Source organism: Mauremys mutica, chromosome 10, assembly GCF_020497125.1.
Source record: "Mauremys mutica isolate MM-2020 ecotype Southern chromosome 10, ASM2049712v1, whole genome shotgun sequence".
Lineage (NCBI taxonomy): Eukaryota > Metazoa > Chordata > Testudines > Geoemydidae > Mauremys > Mauremys mutica.
The window spans coordinates 63,779,667-63,802,390 of NC_059081.1; the positions used below are offsets into that span (position 1 = coordinate 63,779,667).

Genomic DNA, 22,724 nt, shown 5'->3' on the forward strand with positions numbered 1-22,724 from the left:
TTAGAAGCCAGATTTTCTGGATGGTGAATAACATGTGCATATCCTAGCTTTGTTTCTGTCAAACTGCGATTTTTGTGTCTGGGCTGGGGGGAAAAGGGGAGATAAATTATTGTTTAATTTAAAGCAGCTACAGTAATCTACTCGAGACTGCCTTTCATTGTAATATGGCTGTTGTAATGCGAGGATCCTATTCTGGCGGACATACGAATGAATGAATAAATTATTGGCATCAAGCGCTTTTGTCATTGTGTAAAAACAAAAAAATGACTATTCGTCCCGTATAACAAATCTAGCTGGACTCCAGCACTAAATCTCTCTCACAGGCAAAGGTCCATGGAGCTATGAAAGGCAGGATTTCTAGTGGTAGATTTTGTGTGTGTTTTGTGTGTGTGTCTGGGATCTTAACTAGTAACTGTATCTAAATGTGTAGGTCTAATATCAACTCAAGATCAGTTTTATCATTAAAGCTACCAGTCATTGTTCCTTTAAATCCTCGCAGTATGTATACACAAGCACACGCATGGTCTATGAGGATTTAAGGAACAATGACTGGTTGGTTTAATGATAAACTGACCTTGAGTTGATATTAGAACTACACATTCAGATACATGTTCAGACTCTATTAGCTTATTGTTTTGTTTTCTAGGTAATTAATAGGTTCTCTCCTATCCAGATTCTTGGAGTGGCAGGGAAATTGCATGGCAAATCTTGCTGTGACTTTAGCATGCTAATTACTGTGCTGTATTCTCTGGGCTAGAGCCTCAGCTGGTGGAAATGATGGCAGCTCCACTGTGCTTGTTTACACAGGTTGGGAGTCTGGCCTTCTGCATTTCTATAACCGTTCATACTCCCAATCTGCGAGTGAGAGAAGCGCAGTGTGTTTCTGGTGCTCAGAATGCTGCAAGAGTTGTGTGACAGTGACTATGGTGATCTGTCACATACAAATACAAGGTGAAAAGGGGGCCACTAAAACAAAATGGATGCTGTTCACTTAGGAATTACACTTGCGAATCCACTGTGTTTGACACCAGTTTTGTGACATTAGGCTTTGAAGAATTATAAGCAGCAGCATCCAATTCAGCAGAATTTTTTTCTGCTCCTACTTGTAAGAATCTTTGTCTTATTTCTTCCTGAAAAACTGGATAACTATTCTATAGCCATTGTATCTCTTGCTAACAGCATAAGATATATGTGACCTGATAGTTGGTATAATGCAGCATGTTTGCTGATCCATTCACCAATTTATGTGTTTTAGTAATAACTGTAAATCTGGCAATCCCCATATCCACATGTAGCACGCACCTGTGGTTTCTATCAGCCCTGGCTCTGAGCAAAGGGATAAGGGAGGGTTGAGAAATGAAATAATAAACCATGAGTGGCTGATTAACAGGCTTGTGTTTCAGTCGAGGATTTACGAGAGCATAAGAAAGCCTGACAGTAAACTTTGAGTGGTTCATAAAACATTGCACTGGAGCTGATTCAGGTATGCAACCAATAAACCACATACTGCTAGCTCTCAAACAATTCAGCATTCTTAAACAACTCTTACACACAATTATTTACTTTAGTAAATCTTCACATCAAAAGCTTATATACATAATATTTAATATATATATATATATATATATATATATATATATATGAAAAGGTTCAGAAAAGGGCAACAAAAATGATTAGGGGTATGGAATGGCTTCCATATGAGGAGCGATTAATAAGACTGGGACTTTTCAGCTTGGAAAAGAGACAGCTAAGGTGGGATATGATAGAGGTCTATAAAATCATGACTGGTGTGTAGAAAGTAAATAAGGAAGTGTTATTTACTCCTTCTCATAACACAAGAACTAGGGGTCACCAAATGAAATTAATAGGCAGCAGGTTTAAAACAAACAAAAGGAAGTATTTTTTCGCACAATGCACAGTCAACTCGTTGATCTCCTTGCCAGAGGATGCTGTGAAGGCCAAGACTATAACAGGGTTCAAAAACGAACTAGATAAGTCCATCAATGTCTATTAGCCAGGATGGGCAGGCATGGTGTCCCTAGTCTCTGTTTGCCAGAAGCTGGGAATGGACGACGGGATGGATCACTTGATAATTACCTGTTCTGTTCTTTCCCTCTGGGGCACCTGGCATTGACCACTGTCGGAAGACAGGATACCGGGCTAGATGAATTTTTGATCTGAGCCAGTAGGGCCATTATTATGTACATACACATCAAATTCTACATGTATCGAATGCAGTGTTTATACATAGTAAGGACTTCGCTGTGGATATGGATTTTGCATAGAGGACGCTCAGATACTATACTGATGGGCAGCACTATAAACCCATAAGACACATAGAATTCAATCCCCATTAGAGAGAGTGAGTGTGTTGTGCAATACATAATGAAATGATCATGTAGATAGCGATACGTAACCTAAACAGCAACCAGCCATTTACAAGGAATTGTGAAAGAGGCAAAAAAGAGCATTATCACTACAGGTGTTGAATAAATTGCATTTAATGTTTAAACATCTAGGGTAAAGTATTGTACTGGCTGTAGGAGTGACATTGCCCTTTGCTGAGTAGCCCGCAGAGAGGAGGATAACCTAATGCAAGCAGCTACTGAAGTTCTTCTTTACTTGAAGTGGTAAAGCCCTGTGGTTTTGGAGCAGAACCACCAGTTAGGGTTGCCAGCCCTCCAGAATTGGCCTGGAGTCTCCAGGAATTAGAGATTAATCTTAATTAAGATTAAGTCTCCAGGAATATGTCCAACCAAAATTGGCAACCCTGGTGCCAGTCCTGGCTTCCCAAGAATGAATGAGTAAGTGGGTGGTAATTGTGTCCTGTGTGTGCAGATGTTTCTTCATTAGATTGGCACCCGACTGCTGTATTTGAAGTACAGTGAACCTCAAAAGTTCAAGATAAGCTTTGTCTAATGGACGGAGAGAGTGTAATTTACTAGCTTTGTGTATATGAGTGAGTAAAAGGTATTCCGTAGTCCCTGGCAACAGAAGATATAGGACCTGCTACTGCTACCAACTACAGCATGCTGAGATTTTAAAGACAGACTATAATCTAATCTGTCTCTCTATAAAACAGGTCGTAGAGGTTCATTATGACAAAGGATCTCTCGCAGAAAAGCATTCAGTCTTGATTTGTCTTTTAAGATCATGTGGTAAAGGCCTAATTTTTGGAATTGAAGGAGCAGGGTTCTAGCCAAGCCTCCACTATGATGTGTGTGTCATTTAGATAGTAGTTGTGTCTGCAGCCACAGCACTTGGATTCTTTATAGTAAGTAAACTCTGGCACTCATGGAGATTGGGGAGAAGGCTGAACTAAATGACTGAGGACATCGAATCTGTCCCAGCAGTCAGATTCAGTACTCTGATGTATTTTAATGTGGTGGTGATCCCATTAGAAGAGGTTTCTTTTGCTTTCGCAGAAGCTTCAATACACACACATACACACACTCACTCATAGGTGCTGACCCTGTGGGTGCTCTGGGGCTGGAGCATCCACGGGGAAAAATTGGTGGGTGCTCTGCACCCACTGGCAGCTCCCCAACCCGCCCCAGCTCACTTCCGCCTCTGCCCCTGAGCACGCCACTGAATCCTGCTTCTCCTCCCTCCCTCCCAGCGCTTGTGCCGCAAAACAGCTGTAAGCGGTGGGAGGGAGGGGGAGGAGGAGGAATGTGGTGCGCTCGGGGAAAAGGCAGGGCCGGAGCAGAGATTTGGGGAGGGATCCAATAGGAGCAGGGAGGGGGTGGAGTTGAGGTGGGGCCGGGGGTGGGGCACGAGCACCTACCGGAACCAAGGAAAGTTGGCGCCTGCTCACACACTTGGTTTATTTCTTATGTATTGTTAAGTCATGCTCAGGTGGGGAAAACAGAAAATTCACAACCACTGATGCTTCAACTTATTGCTAACTCAGATGTTAAAAACAGGTCTATTCAAAATGAGATGCCCTGTTAGCTTGTGCGTTCTCATGCTTCAAGGTAGGAGTAACTCATAGACTTCACTGGGAATAACTTGTGTCCTGTGGTGGAGTGCTAGGGCTTTTCAGTGAACCATTGAATTCTGATTTGTGTGTGCGCGGGTTGGGGGTGTTAGTTCTGTACTGGGTCTTTATGTGAACAGAATGTTTTTTCTGCTAAATAAAAACAACTTTTCCTTCACTTGAGCAGCATATTTCTTTAAAACCAGTAAAAAGCCACAGAGACAATGTCCATAGGGAAAACAAAATATTTCTAGACCTGTTTCTTCCCTTCAGATAACAACTCTTCCTGAAATGCTGTTTAACTAAACTGGGTGCATGTGGGATGCCGAAATTCCCCCTTTTTTCACTATAAATCATTCAGCTTTCCAAGCTAAGTCTGACTGGGGGAAGCATGCATCACCAGTGCGGTATTTCCTGAATACTAATGCTAATAATAACAGAACAGGGCCCAAACCTACACGAAGCCACTCGTGACTTCACTTAGCGGCATAATAGCCAAGTCTGTATAACCTCTGTCTTTATTTTGATACTGCTGACATGATGTCAGAAGGGATGAGAGACTGCCAAGAGCTTCTGAATGTATTCACTCCTCCACCCCTTCTTTCTCCTGCTAAGCAAAGGAACAGCACAGAGCACTCGGTGAGCCCAAGTAACATGTGGTCTCTAGAAGGCTTCGCTAGACCTAACAAAGGGCTCCACTGTGACTTTAGGCACACCCTCGAGTAAGGTGTGTAAGCTGCACTAACCTAGATGTAACCCTTGGAGGTGCTGTGCCTGAGACCCATCTGAGACGCAATTCTTCCCCTGTTTCCAGGAGGTGTTAATTTACTACCGGCCTACACTGGGAGCTAACAGCTATCCTGTTCACCCCCTGACCAAGCTCTGCTACTCTGGCTAGCAATCAGGAACCTGCATCCATTCCCCACCCAGCAGAGGGACGAGTAGCAGGTGAGCAGCCTTTCTTTCTCCTTTATGCCTTGTTCCAAGGTCCAGGTAGCCTGTGTAGGAGTATGAAGGGAGGGTCTTACTCCCTTGGTGTGGCTGCATAGTCCACATCACAATCTAGCCCCATTTAAATACATTCAGATCCATCGATCTGCTGTTATCACAAAGAAAATAAAAATAAGTCTTCAGCACGCAGTGGTGGAGGAGCATGGGGTAACAGATCTGAAGAATGGAAGCTAGAAATGTTGTAGATGCAGAAGACAGGACAGGACCTGGCAGAACTTGGGAGTTCGGGGAAAAGCCATGAGAGCTTTTCAAAGGTTACTGAGCCCTTAGAGAATAACCACGAAAGGATAGGTAGAGATTATTTGGATCTGTACACACTTGAAGTGTGAGATCCTTAACTGCTCGCAGAGCTATGTCATTATTGTTACAATCCTCAGTTCTGCCTATGAAACCGTTACCCTAAGGAGACAGACATGGATATAGTGTATATTAAAATGAAGTAACAGTTTCATGGTAATTGATATTGTTTTGTGACACACCAGTTACAGTTTCTGCCTTGTTAAACACTTTTAAAGCTGCTTCAGTGAGCACAGCTGCCCTTCCAGGACCTCTGGGAACCCTGGGTTTATTAATCTTTGCAGCCATGGTTGGGAATGCTGAATTGTTTCAAATGTCTCATTTTTGCCTAAGCAGTAGGCATCTTCATTGTAAAGTCAAAAAAGCAATTGTGGACGTAATCTTATGAGCTAGTTTGAAAACCCCACACACATTCACATGCATCTTTGTACATATTTGCTGTTCCTGTAATTATTAAATTCAGACTAGAAAGACACAGTGGAGCTTGATTTTAGTGATAATTTGCCTATATAGATTAAAGAAAATTACTCTTCAGTGCCATTTGATGTGCATGCTCCAAAATTATAGGGCCTGATCCAAACCCAGTGAAGTGAATGGGAGTTTTTTAGTGGGCTATGGATCTGTACTGATCAGTGGGGCATCTGGTTGTAAAGATCAGATTAGAAATGACTTCTTTGATTTTTCAAAGGTAGTGGGGAAAAAATCTTGAGAACCACTCAACTACAAATAAAGAATGTTAGAGCTAATGGATGTCCCACTGAGAGCTGCTAAAAACCTACCTGACCTGCCTTGGTTTTACAATGCCTAGCAAAACTTGCTGTGTTCTTGTAAGATGAAGGTTTTGCTTGTGTGTGTGTGTCTGGTTTGAAAAGTTCTCTTGGATCAGATGTTGGGCAATCTGGTTTGATTGTCTGATAATGATCACTAAGTCATTTCCTATAACAGGATTCCACTGTCATATTGTGCGGTTTGACAGGATAAAGGAGCTGTTTGGAAATAAAATTGGGCACTTGCTATTTATACAAAAGGACAAAAATGTGTGCGGATTCTCCTCTTTCTATTTCTTGGGGCAGTACATGATTTATGAGCCTGTCACTGTCCTTTGTCTGTTTCCTTCATCATGAAGATTCCAGTTAATGACACTCCACATGTGATTAATAGAAAGCGTTATGACAATGAAAATGAAGCCTCGACACCCTACTTAGCAGTCACATGGCTACTCCAGAACGATAGCAGTGGGGTGGAAAACTGTAAAGTGATAACTTAGACGTGAAATATTCTTTGCAAACTTTCAACTGAATAACTCGAAAGGAAAATGAGATTTATTTCAGTGAGTACATGAGTGGTATTCAGAGTTTAAGGTTACGTCCCAAGGCTGGAAGTCAGTTTGCCAGAAATAGTGACGGTCCAAGCTTTTAAGACAAACTTAATGCTGTGCCATAGAATCACCACTTTCCTCAATCTGTGTTTAAAAATAGATCCCTTACAGGCTTCTGTTATAGTATGATCCATTCAGTAATTTGCATGGCATTCCATATTTTAGGGTGAGAGTAAGGTGGGAAGAGGTGGGAGGGAGGAAAGACACACTGCCTGATCCGGATTCTCCTGCCTCTTCCGTTCATTTAATTCAGTATGGTTAAAGCATCATAATGCGGACAGATGGGTGTTTCACAGATGTACATTCTCTAGCACTTGATTCTATAGTGCTACACTGAGGCATTACCAGCCACCATCTGGCTGAGTGTGTGAGAAGGGGCAGAGGGCAGATACATTCTGCATGTGGAGGACAAGCAGAGGGGATGAGTGACAGGGGTAGTGTGAAGACCTTGTGCTCTTGGGGTGAAAGCACCAGAATTCCAGCTGTCCTGTGCAGGTGCACAAGAGGAGAGGGGGAAGGAGATGGTTGAATCATCCTTTGTGCAAGGGGCAGGTGGAAGCTGGAACTTTGTTTCATTACCAGTAACAAAACCAGAGCATTCCCTTTAGACTGCTCTGTTTCTGGTTTTGAGCCACTCTGTTTTACCCATTGAATTCTGCAGATACACTTACAGGATTAACTGCTGAGGGCCTGATTCTCACCTTTCACCAGTTTGATGTCACTGGAACTTCACTGACCTAGGTGGAGTTACACTCAGTTTGTACTTGTGTGAGAGGAGAATCGGACCCAGAAATGCCAAACCTTTGTTATAGCACAATGGGGCCCCAGTCTACACTGGTGAAAGTAGCGATATAGCCAGGGGAGGCACTGCTTGGGTGAGTAGAGAGCTGTGTGGGTGTATACACGGGTCCATTCCCACAGGAGTCAGGCAGGCCTTTACTCGCCTATGCTGGGCCTTACTGTCAACACAGCTATTTGTACCTTGGCTAAGGAGGCAACCCATGTACATGGGCTACATGCTGCTGGAAGAAGTGTGCCGTGTAGACATCTCTTTGGCAGCCATTGGTCCTCACTCAGGCAAAACTTCCACTGATGTCCATGGGAGTGTTGCTGAGTAAAGACTGCAGGATTAGCCTCGTTGATATATTCATTTCTTTGTTGCTTTAAATGTGTGTGTGTGTGTGTGTGTATGTGAGAGTAGGTGAATATGCTGTTAAAAGGCCCATTTTCGGCTTTTTAGAAAAGAGTCCTGTACTTTAGTCTGTAATCTGATAAGACCCTTGGAGAGGGAGAGGGGCTGGCTGACTCAGGGGGATTGGTAATGGCAAGTAGTTCAAATCCAGCTTTGTTTGCACCTACTCACTCTTCAGTTGTCTCTCGGAAATTGTTTTGCCATTGGCCCTGTTCTCAGTGCACAGCTGTCCGTACACAAAATTTCAAACAAGCACCGTTGTGCTTTCTCCTGTGCTGCCCCCATGCACAGGAAGAGCTCCCCATAAACATCTGCAAAGCTGCCTCACTGTCCTTCAGCTCCCTCCGTAAAACTCCTTCTGCTGTGATACCTACACAAAACTCAACAGTGGCTCACCAGTCAGAGTGCTGAGACCACTGCTTATCATGCTGATCAGTATTGTTTCCCTGTGCTCCCCCATCTGTCTGTAGCCACCTGTTTTCTCTTGTCTTACACTTACATTATAAGCTCCTTGGGCCAGGGACTATCTTTTTGTTCTGTGTTTGGCAGTGCCTAGCACAATGGAGACCTGGTCTATGACTAGGGTTCCTAGGTGCTACTGCAGTACAAATAATAATAAACCCCATCAGCACTGCTGGCAGTTTTCTTGGACGTTTCAGCAGAGAGGTCAAGAACTGAATGAGCATGGAAACTGGATGACTTTCTCAGCCCTTAGAAGTGGCACCTCCAGGTCATGGTTGAGGCACATTGACAAGGAGATGGTTTGGGGACACATCGTGATCTAGTTAAATTGGGTGATGGACTGTGGGTCAGGATTTTATTCTTAACTCTACCACTGATCTGCTGTAGACCTTGGGAAAGTCACTTCACCTCTCTGAGCTTGTTTCCCGTCCCACCCTCTGTCTGTCTTGTCTGTTTAGACTATAAGCTCTGATTGTCTCTTGTTATGTGTTTGTACAGTGCCTAGCACAATGGCACCCTAAACTCATCTACGGTCTCTAGGCCCAGGTAATATAAATAAATAACAATTACAATTGACTGGGCAGCATGAAAAATCTTCACCCGTCACAACCCTTGTTTTATTATCCCTCTCGATACACAGGGAGAGTCAGCACTTCTCAGAAATGTAAAATTAATACTGAAATGGTTTTTTTTTAAACAAAACCTTGAGCCATGAAATTAAATGGCAACATATGGAGATGTGGTGAATAAAAATAAAATTAGACTGAGAAAAGGCCTTAAGCTTTTCAGCTTATCTAGCTCTTTGTGTGCTCTGTCAGATGGCAAGCACCTGCTCAGTGCATGGGAATCGGGGACAGGCTGTCAGGAGACTGCCTTCTACAAATAACCTTTCCTTTCAGGGTGGAATGGCCGAGCTGGTCACAATTAGCTGTCTTGCAGGTTCCTGTGGTGTAAAATCACTTGCATTCAAAAATGCTGTGTTCTGTCGCCCTCTGTTAAACGATGGAGTCAATCCTGACTGAGTAGTATTTTCTTTAAAAAGGGGTGTGTGTGTTAGGGTGGTGAGAAGAGAAAAGATATCATAGTTTTATTGCAACTGCATAGTTCTCATCTGAAAAGGTATGTTTAAATCTTTCCAGAGCCATTCAAAAGAGTGGTTAGGACTAGCTTCTTTGTGTTCTCTGGTGGTTATTTTTGAAGGCAGTTACACAATAACAGGACTTGGCACGTATGTAGCACCTTTCATCCGAGGATTGAAAATTGCTCTATAAAGCATTAATTAACTGCCTCACAACACCCTTGTGGGATGGCTAAATGGGTATTATAGCTATTTGGGGTAAACTGAGTCATGGAACCATAGGAACTAGAGAGAGAGGAAACCTGTTAGTTCAGCTACTGGATTCCTTCCCCGGCCAGCCCTGAATTTTCCCTACATGACACTTTTTAGGGCTTTAGCCCATGTTCTTTGAAAAGACCCAAGCAGTGAGGCTTCCACTACTTCCCTAGGGAGATTGTTGCACAAACTAACATACTCAGGAGGATTTTCCTGCTAGTCAACCTCCAAAATCCCTTCCTCAGTTCCAGCCAGTTGTTTTTATTTTTACCCTCCCTCTCTCTTGCCACCCCTCTCTCTCTCCTTAGCATTTATACCTTGCAAGTATTTGTAGCATCTCCTCCCACTGCTGTTACTTAGCCCAGGCATCCACTACATATTTATCTCTCTCATTTTTCCTCCTCAGATTATCCCTTATGTCCCCTATTCCTTTGAGTTGATTTTCTTTGAACTCCCTCCACTTTGCCAGCCTTTCTGGTACAAACGGAGAGGTTAAGGGCTCTGGCCAATGCCACAGAGCGAGTCAGAGACAGAACCAGGGACAAAACCCAGGGATCCTGATTAGGCCAAGGTGAAATTTGTAGGTTTCAGGTCATGTGGGTTGTGTAAACCTAAACCAGCAGGGTCCATTGGCGGGTCCAGCCTGGGAGCTTTCCTGGGAGTTTCAGGTTCTGTGAGTTTTTCTCTGAACCAGAAATTCCAAAGTCCCCCCTCCCGCCGCAAACCTCATGCAGGCCTCCAATGCCCCCCTCCCAGCACACAGCAGCATGTGTCCCATTAACCTGGAAATCTTCAGACAGGTTGGATAGGAAAGCACCCAGCCCTTACCCTCCCCCCCCGTCCACCTGCTTTGTGCTTCTGCTTTTCTGGGTGGCAGGGGCGGGGGAGCTCTCCCTGGAGCCCCTCAGGCCTAGGTGCCTAGTGGGAGCAGGAGCTGATGCTGTACACTGGCTTTGCTGGTGTAAGCGAGTACCTGACAGTGTCCTCTCATGGCTGATCCTGCGCAGAGGGTATGTGGCCGATCTCCAGCTGTTCCCTCAAGGGACACAGGCCTGTGGTTTTGGAGCTGGGGGAGCCAGGATTCCAGCCTCGCTCGGTTGTTATGATAGCCGTGCCTGTTGTCTGCAGCCTGGCGCTGCTCCTTACAGCGCCGCTGCTCTGCGAAGCAGAATCCGCCCGCTGTAGCCCTGCCACTTGGGGAGCCTGACCCAACCACTAGGTAGCCCCACCACTGCCCCCTCCTCCCCTTTCCCTGCTGGCTGCCTGTGGGGCAGAGTTTGCTCCTCTTCCCAAGCCTTCGGCCGCAGCAGCGTTGGGCCTGGTCCTCCGACCCATTTCAGACTTGGCCGTGGCCTAGCCATGGTGAGGAGAGGAAGGAGGCAGGTGTGACGGGGGGAGGGAGGAAGGACTCATGGGGGGGCCCTGCAATAAGGGGTCAGAGGAAACGCAGCCAGGGGGCCTGTAACAGGGCTCTGAGCAGGATTCTGGGGTGCAGGGAGCGGGGTGGGATGACAGCAAGAGGGGCTGTCCAATATAGAGCCTATAATAAGATGGGGATGCAGCAGCGGATGGGTCTGTACACAGCATGGTGAGGATGCAGCAGCTCTGGGGGAATGCAGCATGTGGGTCTGGCAGCAGGGCCTGGGTGGGGGCAGCATCAGGGGCAGCTCTAGGTATTTTGCCGCCCCAAGCATGGCAGGCAGGTTGCCTTCGGCAGCTTGCCTGCAGGAGGTCCCCGGCCCCGCGGAATTGGTGGCACGCCTGCGGGAGGTCCCCGGCCCCGTGGATTTGGTGGCACGCCTGCGGGAGGTCCGCCGAAGCCGCGGGACCAGCGGACCCTCCACAGGCAAACCGCCAAAGGCAACCTGCCTGTCCCCCTCGCGGCGACCGGCAGAGCGCCCCCCGCGGCTTGCCGCCCCAGGCATGCGCTTGGCGAGCTGGGGCCTGGAGCCGCCCCTGGGCAGCAGACCTCTCTGGAGGATGTGGAGTTGGCTCAGTAAGGGGGGGTGGGGTGCGTGAGTGTGCGGGACACAGAGCTATTGCTGGGGCGCAGGTGGAAGAGAGAGGTAAGAGGGTGAGAGCGATGGTCAGTACAGGAGGGAATGGGGAGAAGGGAAGGCTGAAAGTGGGAGGGATAGAAAGGATAAACAGAAGGTGAAGGGGATAGAGGGGAAGAAATAGAAATACTACAGCAAACAGACATGGGAAAGAAAGAAAGAAAGACAAGGAAAATCTAGTGAGCTAATATTTTTAAATATAAAGGTTAATGCCAAAATGTTACAGAAAATAAAAATGTAAAATAGGGACTTTCTGCCCCCCCCACCCCCAAGAAAAAAAAAAGCTGGAGTAGAGTTGCCAATTTGGTTGGACGTATTCCTGGAGGGTTTCATCACATGACGTGATCTTTTAATTAAAGATTAAAATTTAATTCCTGGAGACTCCTGGACAATCCTGGAGGTTTGGCAACCCTGAGCTGGAGCCATACAGGGGTTAGAGAGGGAACTTGATCCTATATCCCAACATAGTAGCTACTGAGACAATGTCTTTTCTGCCCTTAACATCCATCAGGAAGTGGAAAGTGGGGGAAGAAGATGAGCAAATTTGATCTAAATGTTCATTATTTTTTAAACATTGAAAGAAGAAGAAGATTGGATTTTATACTTGAAAATCTGCCAGATTTTTAAAGTTAATTTGATGGTGGTGAAAACCATCCTTTGACTCTTAGGCCTGGTCCACACTAGGACTTTAATTCGAATTTAGCAGCGTTAATTCGAATTAACCGTGCACCCGTCCACACCAGGAAGCCATTTAATTCGACCTAGAGGGCTCTTTAGTTCGAATTCGGTACTCCACCCCAACAAGGGGAGTAGCGCTAAATTCGACATGGCCATGTCGAATTAGGCTAGGTGTGGATGCAAATCGAACTTACTAGCTCCGGGAGCTATCCCACAGTGCACCACTGTGTTGACGCTCTGGACAGCAGTCCGAGCTCGGATGTTCTGATCAGCCATACAGGAAAAGCCCCGGGAAAATTTGAATTCCTTTTCCTGTCTGGCCAGTTTGAATCTCATTTCCTGTGTGGACGTCGTGGCGAGCTCAGCAGCACTGGCAGCGATGCAGAGCTCTCCAGCAGAGGAGTCCATGCAATCTCAGAGTAGAAAGAGGGCCCCAGCATGGACTGACCGGGAAGTCTTGGATCTGATCGCTGTGTGGGGCGATGAGTCTGTGCTTTCGGAGCTGCGCTCCAAAAAACGGAATGCAAAGACCTACGAGAAGGTCTCCAAAGCCATGGCACTCAGAGGATACAGCCGGGATGCAACGCAGTGCCGCGTGAAAATCAAGGACCTGAGACAAGGCTACCAAAAAATCAAAGCGGCAAACGGACGCTCCGGAGCCCAGCCCCAGACATGCCGCTTCTACAAGGCACTGCATGCCATTCTCGGTGGGTCTGCCACCACTGCCCCACCAGTGACCGTGGACTCTGAGGATGGGATAGTGTCGAGGGGCAGTTTCTCGGCGATGTTCGCCGATGGGGAAGATGAGGAAGGGTTTGTGGAGGACGAGGCAGGCGACAGCGGTTACAATACTGCTTTCCCCGACAGCCAGGATCTCTTCATCACCCTCACAGAGATCCCCTACCAACCCTCCCCGGCCGTTAACCCGGACTCCGAATCAGGGGAAGGATCAGTCGGTAAGTGCTATAAACATGTAAACATTTATTTCTTAACAAAACTGGAATAAAAACTATATAAAAAGAAGGTCAATGCGTATAGGGATCGAACAAAAATCCTCTTGGGACAGTTCAAAGAAGCTCTCTGAGAGGTACTCGAAAAGCCTCCTTAGGAGGTTCCTGGGGAGAGGTGCCTTGTTGGGTGCTCCGTGGAAGCACACTCTTCCGCGCCAGGCCATCAGGAGGTATAATGGTAGCATCGCCTCGACCAGCATGGCAGCATAGGGCCCTGGTCTGTGCAGGGATTCACGCAGCATTCGCTCTCTGTTTGTCCTGGAGACCCACCTCAGGGTGATCTCGCTCGGCGACTGCTGCATCTAATTAGGGGAATTACTTTAATGTTACTATTGTAAATGCTTGACTTTTCCTTTGCATAACAATGACCGTCGTTTAACAGCCACGTGTTGTAGGCTGCAGAGGAAAAGCATACAGGGATCTTTCCCGGGGACAGCCGCGAGGGGCTGGAACAGGGTCAGACTTTATGCTTTCCAGATTGCCTGCAGCAGGAGGGCCCTGCTATCCATTAACTGTTAAGCAGCCTAAAGTTTCCGGCTTACCAGGCCTGGCTGCTACACGGATTCTGCTGTCCTGCCCCGCTTGTCCGATCTCCAGTGCAAGACCCCAGGCAATGAAAGCGAATGCCGAAAATTCAAACTTGTCCTGAGAGCACATGAGATTAGGTGCCCTGTATGGTCTTGTTCACAGAAACTGAGTAGACTGTGTTCAGTGTTCGCAAACATGTATCTTTGAAAGGAAATCACTTCCTTTTTCCCATCACACAGCTGCGGCTCTTTCCCGAACTGCCCCGGCATCCCCCTCACAGAGGCTGGCGCAGATTAGGCGGCGAAAGAAAAAGACTCGGGACGAGATGTTCTCTGAACTGATGGCCAGCTCCAGAGCCGAGGCGGCCCAGCAGAGCCAGTGGAGGGAGACCCTCTCTCAGCAGCAGCGCTCACACAGCGAACGGGAGGACAGGTGGCGGCAGGAAGACCAGCAGGCGACTCAAACGCTGCTTGGACTAATGAGGGAGCAAACAGACACGCTCCGGCGCCTTGTAGATGTTCTGCAGGACCGCAGGCAGGAGCAGAGAGCCCCCCTGAACTGTATCTGCAACCGCCCTCCCCCGCCACAAAGTCCTGTCCCCCCCTCACCCAAAATCACAAGAAGGAGGGGCGCTAGGGGCCGTGAAAACTGTCACTCCACCCCAGCAGAGCGCTCATGTACCAAACAGCTCTCATTCCCTAAAGTATGAGAATTGCTTGCCTTCCTGGCTCACCCGATCCCAAATCCCAGTTTCATCCCCCAACTGTGTAGTTGAGTATTAAAAATAGTTTGCTGTTCATTACTGTTTCCGTCATGTTTCTTTGCAGAAGACTTTGTGTGTGGGGGGGTTTGTTAATTGCATAGGACAGCCACCATTAACAGGGTACAGACATGGGGGCAGGATCAACAGCAGGTCACACACAGAGTGCAGTCACTAGGCACCCGGGTCACTCTGCAAGGTGTCTGCTGCCCCAGGTCAGTCTGGGAGGTGTATGCTGCCCCAGGGTCCGAGCGCCTGGCATCCACAAATGGCAAGGCAGGCTGCCCTTACCATGCCCTTCCACCCTAGCCATGAACCTCTCCGATGCCCTGAGCCCCAGCCAGAGCCATCATCCACCCACACCTACTCACCCTTCCCACACACTCCTCACCCCTTCCTGCAAACCCACCCCTTCCTGCACACCCTTCGGTAACCGTCTTCCCCCCAGAGACCGCTGTAGGAGCAGGAGCCTGTCATTCCTCGAGTGTAGAAGCGGTCTGTACATCACTGCACACCGTACCCACCACAGTCTGTGTCCCTGTTGGAACCCTTGAACGAGAATTCGTTAGTAAAGAAAACTTTGTTAATTAAAAATGTTCCAATAACTTTATTTTTAAACGTCTGTTGGAAGGGGGGAAACCTGGTGAACGGGGTATGTAACCGCTGAAAAAAGTCAATAGTAACTGAAACAGGGGCAGGTTCAGCTTCTCTGTAAAAAGACTGGACAGTAATAGGTTACCCTGCTCTCTGAGGAACCTAGCTTTCAAAGCCTCCCGGATGCACAGCGCTTCCCGCTGGGCTCTTCTAATCGCACGGGTGTCTGGCTGAGCGTAATCAGCAGCCAGGCGATTGGCCTCAACCTCCCATCCCGCCATAAAGGTCTCCCCCTTGCTCTCACAGAGATTGTGGAGTACACAGCAAGCTGCAATAACAATGGGGATATTGGTTTCGCTGAGATCCGAGCGAGTGAGTAAGCTCCTCCATCTCCCCTTGAGACGTCCGAAAGCACACTCCACCACCATTCTGCACTTGCTCAGCCGGTAGTTGAAGAGCTCCTTGTCACTGTCCAGGGCGCCTGTATAGGGCTTCATGAGCCAGGGCATTAGCGGGTAGGCTGGGTCCCCGAGGATCACTGTAGGCATCTCCACATCCCCAACACTTACTTTGTGGTCCGGGAAGAAACTACCTGCCTGGAGGCGTCTAAACAGACCAGAGTTCCTGAACACACGTGCGTCATGAACCTTGCCCGGCCACCCGACCTAGATGTTGGTAAAACGTCCCCTATAGTCCACCAGTGCTTGCAGCACCATTGAAAAGTAGCCCTTTCGGTTAATATACTGGCTGGCCTGGTGGGCCGGTCCCAGGATAGGGATGTGAGTGCCATCTATAGCCCCACCGCAGTTTGGGAATCCCATCGCGGCGAAGCCATCTATGACGACCTGGACGTTTCCCAGGGTCACCACCTTTGAGAGCAGTAGGTCAACGATTGCGTGGGCTACTTGCATCACAGCAACCCCCACGGTAGATTTGCCCACGCCAAAGTGGATCGCTACTGACCGGTAGCTGTCTGGCGTTGCAAGTTTCCAGAGGGCTATGGCCACTCGCTTCTGCACACTCAGGGCTGCTCGCATACGGGTGTCCTGGCGCTTCAGGGCAGGGGCCAGCAAGTCACACAGTTCAAGGAAAGTGCCCTTACGCATCCTGAAGTTTCGCAGCCACTGTGATTCATCCCAGACCTGCAGCACTATGCGGTCCCACCAGTCCGTGCTTGTTTCCCAGGCCCAGAATCGCCGTCCCATAGCATGAACGTGACCCATTGCCACCATAATCTCCACGGCGCGGCGTACCGTGCTTTGTGAGAGGTCTGTGCCACTCTGACACTTCACGTCCTCACCGCACTGCCGGAGCCTCCTCGCCCGATTTCTCAGCAGCTGACTGTGGAAGAGGTGTTCGATAAGGTGCGAGGAGTTGACAACGGCCATAAGTGCAGCGATGATCGCAGCAGGCTCCATGCTCGCAGTGCTGTGGCATCCGCGCTGTCACTGACCAGAAAAGTGCGCGAACAGAGTTCCCGCCGGCGCTTTCAAGGAGAGAGGGCGGGAGTGACGGTTGAATGACGACAGTTACCCAAAACCACCCTCGACACATTTTTCCCCCAGAAGGCATTGGGGGCTCTACCCAGCATTCCAATGGGAAGCGGGGACTGCGGGAACTGTGGGATAGCTGCCCAGAATGCACCGCTTCCAATGTCAACGCTTGCCCCGTTAGTGTGGACTCACAAAGTCGAATTAGTCTCCTTGGTGTGGATACACAAATTCGAATTCATCAGGTCGAATCCACAAATTCGACCTAAGTTAAATCGAACTACTCCTGTAGTGTAGACATACCCTTAGAAAGCAGAATATTTTGGAAGGGGGCTTGGTAAGAGGTGCTACCTTCGGGATTAGTAAGGTGTTTTGGCATCTGATAGGTAGGGCTTGTGGAGACAATCACTCTTGCCTGGAACATGTTTTGCAAGGAACTTTGATCCCCAAGACATGTGCTTCCTTACCAGTCTGGGGCAGATGCTCCTCATGTGACCTACCTCCCTGCTATTGGGGCTGGAACATTGGAGTCGGGGAACTGAAGCCAGGGAAGGAAGGTGGATGCAGGTAGCCATGGGAGAGAGATAATTTGCTATAGGGAGGGGGGTCAGAGTAGGGTTAATCAGAGAGCCTGGGAGGAGGTAGATCTTGTAAGATGGAGAAGAAGAATCAGCAGCTGAGGGGAGAGAGGCCTTGAAGAACAGAGGAAAAGCAAAGTGTGTGTTTCGAAGTGCTACAATGGTTAAACACAGATGACTGGATATCCAGTGCCAAGATATATTCAGTGGACACATTTTCAAAAACACTTGGCGTGAGTTATTTCTAGAATTCCTAGTCACTTGGTGCTCTAAACAGATGACATCTCGCAGAAAATATCAAATCTTAACAAAGGCTCGCACAGTTTTCCCAAATGTGAATTCTCTTCCAGTGGACTGAGCAAGCCATATCCAACAGGTGTTTGGTGCGCAGTGCTGCTTTGTGTATGTGAAAACCGTTCTCTTGGCATGAGCCTGATTTCAGTGTTTTTAATGAGCAAAAAGCCTGTCCCACTGTCCTTCAGATCACCATGTGTATAGATGAAATACCATTATCATCTATCTATGATACTTATACAGCCATATAAGTCACCATCATGTCTAAGCTTTTCATAGTCTCTTACGTATTTATCTTCATAGCACCACTGGGGGGTAGGGAAGCACTGTTATCCCCATTTTATAGACAAGGCACTGAAGCCCAGAGAGTCTGACTTGTCCAAGGTCACAGAGTCTGTGGTGGAGCAGAGAATAGAGCTCAGGTCTCCCAAGTCACAGCACCCTAACCACTGGACCATCTTTCCTCTCTATTATTTTGTTTAGCACCAGATTCTTCTACCTTACTCATATTATATAGCACCTGGCTGCATTTAGATTGTAAGCTCTTTTGTGGCAGAGGTTATCAATTATTATGTCTGTACTGCACCTAGCACAATGGGGTTGTGATCTAGCTGTGGCCTTTAGGGGCTGTTGCAATATAAACATTAAACAATGATAATAATGAGTTGTCTCTTTGGGTCTATTTCTCTCTTGCCTTGCACTTTGTTTAGTCATTTGGGATGGGATTTGCGCTAGGACCATAGGAAATTTGGCTCTCCTCTCCTATTAAAAGTAAATGGGTGCCTACCTCTCTTAGGTCCATTTGAAAATCACAGACTTACACCATTTTACCAGTCTGATCTGGTAGTATGTTATACCCACTTTGTATTCTCTTTACACTTGTGCAAATGAGTCCACAGTGCGCCTGATTTTCCTTATATTAAGCCTCTTTACACCATTCTGGCAGTGTAATTTACCCTCACTTTAAGGCCTTTTAACCAGAGCTGGAGTGGTGTAAAGAGGCCTTAATGTAAAGCAGAGTCAGGTCCAAGGTGTAGGGTAATGGAGAATCAGTGCTTCAAACTTCAGTGAGACTACTTAGGAAATAAGGTACTATTCAGTGTTAGCAGAGGCATCCAAAGCTATCCCTTTTAATATTAATATAAACAAGTCTCTGCCTGATTCTTCAAGACCTTAGAGAACTATTTACGGTGATGCGGTGAAAAGCTAAGTCTTTTAATCCATGACTTTTTAAAGTTTGTCTCTGAAAAATCAGATGGCGGGACAGAATAATTATTTCTTTTATTCTCCACGTTTCTCATCCCTTCGATAAGTCTCCACATAGTAGAGAATAAGAAATAAGCTAAATTGAGGAGGGAATAATGTTCCTTGTCCATGTGAAAACCTATTCAGTGATTGTGCTTTAAAAACAAAACACATGCAAAGAAAAGAGAATAAATCCTATAATGAAAATGCAATTCTTTCTCACTAATCTGTTGTCCTACGAGAGCTCATTCAGACAGAGGATTTATATGTTATGCTTGGCTGTAAGCAATAAAATGTTTTTAAAATATGTTTCAAGTTGGCCAAATTCTGTAATTTTAACTTACACCACCTAGAAAGCAAGAATAATACAAAAATATGGGTCCAAGCTTGCAACCTGTATTCATGTGTGTAAGGGCTGCAAGATCGAGCTGTATATTAAGGGTCTGATGTGCCACTTTATTGATGTCTTGACTTCTGTGCTTCATACACTATATGCCACATCCAATCTGGATCAGAGTTCAGGTGACTGTGTTGTGATTCCACTGGCATAGTAAAGAATAGTAATACTATATATGCCACTAATTTGAACATATATTTTAATGTAACTTCTTTAAAGGGGTTTGTCTTGTGTTTAAATTTTGAGATCACTGGTGAGACAACAGTGGTCATTTTGGGTCAGAGTTAAGGTCACTGTACTGTATTGAAATATGCAAACTTGATGCGCGATATGAATAATTTTATGGGTTGCTGTAAGATTTACAATGTCCTTGACTATTAATTTTGTTGCTTTAAAGTGCTTGGGGTTTGTAAATAATATGCTAGGAAACTAAATTATCATTCCACGATGTTCATTGATTTTTTTAAAGCGTTTGTTTTTGCTTTTGGAATATATATAATGGGACAGGTTCTCTGGCCCACTGCATGGATGTTGCACTGCTCCTGCAACAGAAAGAGAGCAAAACCCAACCCTAATTTCTCTGCTGGGTATTCACATGGTGTGGGTAAGTCCCCAGAAAGCATAGCAAGTTCTTATACCATTGTTCTAATAGCTTGCAGAGCAAATGCAGAGGTGCACTTCAGCTGCCCTTCAGTGGAAAGGTGGTCCCATAGGGAAATATAACAGTGCAAGCTAGAGCAACCTTCATGTTGCTCTAACATCAGCTGAGGCCAGGGCTGGGGAAAGGATCATGGAGCTGTAACTGGCTCCATGACAGCCTCCATTTCCCTCTCTGCTGTGCTCAGGGGAAGGAATACAGCAGAGAATTTGGCCAAGTATATCCAGGGCAGGGACCATTTCTCCATATATGTTTGTGCAGGGGTGGGTCAGGGCAATTAGCAGTCTTCAGCCCAGCTCTCAGGTTGGGGCAGACAGAGCCCTCTGGGCAGGGCCAAGCAGTAACAGTCTATGGCCCAGCTGCCTGGCTGGGGCAGACAGCAAACACAGACAGGCTGTCTGGCCTAAGGTGGGGAGGCTGCCACCCAAGGGGTGGGGTTGGCAGCACGGGGTAGAGGGACCCAGGGCCCAACTTACTCCACCGGGTCCCAGCCCAGGGCCCTACCAGTGGCAAATGGCTCCACCACTGGGTCAGCAGGGATCCTCCCGAAACATGGTGTCTCCATTCAGCAACACAACCGAACTAATGTCTAGTTTCCCTCTGCTGCTTCCTACCCCTACCTGTTCATAGGACTCTGTTAATTGTGGATCCTCAGTCTCCTTGGCGGCCAGCAGTCCCTGCAGCTCCTTGGGGTACTCGGCTGCCGGCAGTCCCAGCAGCTCCCCTCCCTCGGGGACCCCCTCCAGGGGCAGGGTTGCACAGGTTAGTCCCTGGTGCAGGGGCTAGCAGCAAGGCAGGGGTATCCGGCTCCCTCCTTGGCTCTGGCTCAACTGAACTGGAGGCCTTGCCTCTTATACTTCCTGTTCCGCTCCTCTGCTTCCAGTGTGAGGGCTAGGCCAAGCCTGGCTCTGCCCACCAAAGGGCGGGGAGTGCTTCCTCCATCAGCCTCGGAGGGAGACCACTCTGCCTCGCTACATCTCCACGCCATCCAATCAGAGGGCAGACTTTCAGACTAGCTCAGGGCCAGATTTTCAAGTGTTTAGCACCCACAATTGTGGCCAGATTTTCAAAAGTGCTCAGCTCCCATTTTCAAAATTGACCAGAGTCCAACAGCTTCCAGTGTGACATTTATGGCCAGAATTTGGAAAGAGCTCAGTGCTCAGTGTACTGAAGGTTTTTTGTTTTTTTTTTAAAAAGGAAGGCACATATTTTGGTGCATAAATGGGAACTGAACTGTTCTGAAAATCTGGCCCCAGGTCTGGATGCTGAGATCTTTTTGAAAATCTGGTCTATACTGACTACCCCTCTGGATGCTTTACGTCTCTCTGACTGTCTTTCACATACCGCTCATCCTACCCCACCACGGTGTTCCCGGTCCAGAGATAGCAGACATGACTTAGACAGAACAAAGAGTGCATGGCTTGTGTGGGGAGGAGCTAATGTGGGGCTCCATTCAAAGTTTATTTAGGGTTTTGCTTGGCTGGAAGGTAATAATCTAGCTACTGCAGAGCTTCCAAGCTCTAACCTCGCTGTCAAGAAGCTTTCAAGCCAGTATTGTACATCAGTGTATCATTGAGCTACCTTTTTTAAGAGAGGTCCCCAGATGAAGATTGTTAAGCTTGAGTCAAGATTGTAAATATTTATCTAACTTAACCTCTGAAAGCCAGAAAGTTTAACATTAAATGTATATTAACTAAAGATCCCAAATATTTAAAAGAATGGAAATGCGGAACTTAACTCTGCCTTCTGAAATGTTCAATTCCGTGTGTGATAGTATTGTGTTAATAATTGTACGATGTAGCCAACAGTGGGTTCCTAAAGCCTGTATTCTACCACTTCCCTTTGCCGAGTGCCAGCATGTGACACACATAGTCCCATTGATTTCAGTGGGAATAACCACAGAGTACGGTGCAACTCAGTATGAGTAAAGATGGCAGAGTTGGGACTATAATCTTAATATGACTGTAAATGAATATACTAGGAATAAACATTTATATATTGTCTTTCTCTGTGCTATTTGTTGCCTTTTTGTGTGAAGTTGCCTTTGCATTGTGTTATTGTGTAATATTGTGCATGCTGGTTGCATTTTTTCTCAATTCTTTTAAAAATTACAGAGTTCAGGAAATTCCTCTTGAAAGAGCTTGGTCCTGTTTAATTACTTGAGGAGGGGTTTTCAGAAACACTGAACACTCCTGATTTGTGAACTTCCCCTGGACTTTGATGGGAGCTGAGTTAGGTCAATATTTAATGTTTCTGAAAAATTCCTCTGGTGTATATATTGTGACAAAGTTCCTCCTCTACCTTGGTGGGTCCTGCACTTATTGGCAGATTTGCTCACCTCAGTGATCTTCCCCTCTGGTGGAACCCACAGTCTGGGTTAACTCCTCCTGTGTCTGATCAGGAGTTGGGAGGTTTAGGGGGAAGTGTCATTGTGGGGAACTAGATGGAGTGATGCCTGTGCCATGGTTTCAGAACACCCCACTGGTTTCTCTAAATTGGAGCAGCTTCTAAGGCTACTCTGAAGTTCTGCTGGAGGCCACGCCAGCCCATGTAATATGCAGAATCTGGATGGTGCAAAGATGTCTTAATGCCACCACTGTGCCTTTCTGTTCTGCATCTCTCAGAAGTCTAGTACCGAATCTACCTCCAGGTCCTTTGAGCGATAAGATACTAGCTGCCCCCAGTGTTTTCTTTGGTCAGTTTTGGGATGGAAGGTTTCCAAGGCAATCCCATGTGCAGTGCTGCAGGAAGTGGAATTAATGATTCAGAAAGCTTCTCTCTCT

At 46.9% G+C, this 22,724-nt stretch overlaps 1 protein-coding gene across 1 annotated transcript in view; it reads left to right on the top strand.

Annotated features, from left to right (window-relative positions):
• The first annotated feature begins 4,814 nt into the window (after positions 1-4,814).
• The window catches only part of MAP2 (microtubule associated protein 2), a 216,739-nt gene continuing 198,829 nt past the window's right edge, over positions 4,815-22,724 (top strand). Inside the window, exon 1 of the mRNA XM_045033128.1 lies at positions 4,815-4,927. The gene's annotated coding sequence lies outside the window, so the exon portion shown is untranslated. The remainder of the gene's footprint in view (positions 4,928-22,724) is intronic.